This window comes from Python bivittatus, unplaced genomic scaffold (assembly GCF_059951505.1).
Source record: "Python bivittatus isolate LINGU-HERP-01145 unplaced genomic scaffold, Pbiv_v1 ctg000700_np1212, whole genome shotgun sequence".
In the NCBI taxonomy this organism is placed as follows: domain Eukaryota; kingdom Metazoa; phylum Chordata; class Lepidosauria; order Squamata; family Pythonidae; genus Python; species Python bivittatus.
In genome coordinates this window covers 74,336,380-74,338,208 of record NW_028277098.1, presented here as the reverse complement: position 1 = coordinate 74,338,208, position 1,829 = coordinate 74,336,380, and positions in this window count along the sequence as shown.

Sequence of the window (1,829 nt, the reverse complement as noted above, 5' to 3'; positions counted from 1 at the left end):
TGAAAGATTCCTCTCTTGATATTAACCTCTCCCAGGCTATCACCATTGACCAGCAACTGTGTCTTCCATTGTGCCATTGATCTTTGCACAAAGCTTCTGATGTTTATATTGACTCCTGTTATTTCTAGGTACTTGATTATCCAATCATGTGGCAGGGAGTTGAATGCATTCTTGTAATCAATCCAGGCTATATTCAAGTTGTCTTCTTTCTCTTGCAGTTTTCCAAAATCATCTTGTCAATTAGGAGCTGATATTTTGTTCTTCTACTGTTTGGGCAGTTTCCTTTCTGCTCAGATGGAAAGAGCTTGTTTTCAACTAGATGCTGTTGGACTGCATCAGCTACCACACCAATTAGCATATATTTGCAATGGGTAAACAGCTTTTCTTCCAGTAGTTCTGCAGCTGCTGGCCCTGGTTACTCAGCCAACAGTCCTGAGTCCTTTAGCCTACTTGTCACCAGATGTCCAGGAACTAGAACACCTAGCATGATCCTCGTTAACCTGGGCAATGACCAATCTGGTATATATTTCTGTAAATTACGTCTCACCATATTGTTTATGGGAGAGTCACTCTTCATCTGGTTCCTCCGATGAGACCTGTCTAGTATGATTGAACCTCTAGCATAGTTGTCATCCTCTTCAGAGCATGCAAGCCCCACTACCAGGTCAAGGCAGTGCCTCGCTCGGGGTGCTGTTGTTGTTAAATTCTGGACATTATCCCCACTTGACCTCCCAAATAGCTGTCCAAAATCTCACAAAATTGCCAAATCTCATACCTTGAGATCTCAGGCAAGATCACTGAAATCTTGTGAGATTTGGTAATTTCATGACACTTAAGTTTTAAAATGTTTAATTTTAATTTGAACAACCATAGAAACTAGCTTGAAGGGGTGGCAGGCACACTGGCACTCACGTTGTTGACCTTGGTATTGTTTATAACCATAGAAGAAGAGTTGGGTGTAAACCATTGATACAGGACCAGTAAAAATCAAAGGGTCCGGGTATTTGAAGGACAGTCATGGTTTCCAGGAGAAGGTAATGAATGCTCTTATGCAATGAATTGCCAAGCCCTCCCAAACTCAGCCAGAGCTGATTTTTCATAAACTGCTCATTTACTCCCAAAGACTGCCCTTGCAACCTCACATGCTTACAGCAAATAGTGGTGTCAATGGTCCTTTGGGGTCAGGATTAGTGGAACCAGCTCATATTTCAGTGAGATGGAATGATGACGTCTGATCAGGCTCTGTGCCAGAGTGTATGTCTCTGGGACTCCACTTTTGGATCTTTGACCACCACTGTTGCTTCTTTTTCCTCAGACTCATAGCAGAACAAAACATACCGAAGTAATAAACTTGTGTGTTGGATAAGTTCAACAAAGTAAACAAACAAAAAAGATAAGTTAAACAAAGGTGATTGGTCAAAGTTACCCAGTGATCTATATAGATGAATGGTCCTTGAATACTTACACTGTACAATCAGAAAGATTGATTTAACAGTCAATACATAATAAATAAAATTCCCCCAGTCATCATCTGACCTTCTTAATGATGACACCACACTAATTCTCTGAAGAAAAAGAAAAAGCTATCTGGTTCTTCCTGGGAATGTTATATTTCTCCACTACTGTTCTTATTAGAACTTGTGACAGCAGTGTCTTCATTTTGATTCACAGTGAATAATTAGAAGGATTCCCATTTGCATGAGAAACAACACAAGATGTTTCAAAAGAAGGAATGTCTTCTCTCTAGCTGCCAACTCAAGGGCCTCCTGGTTTACCTAGGCAAAAAGACACCTAGAACAATGGAGGTGCATGCATGAATGAATGTGAAG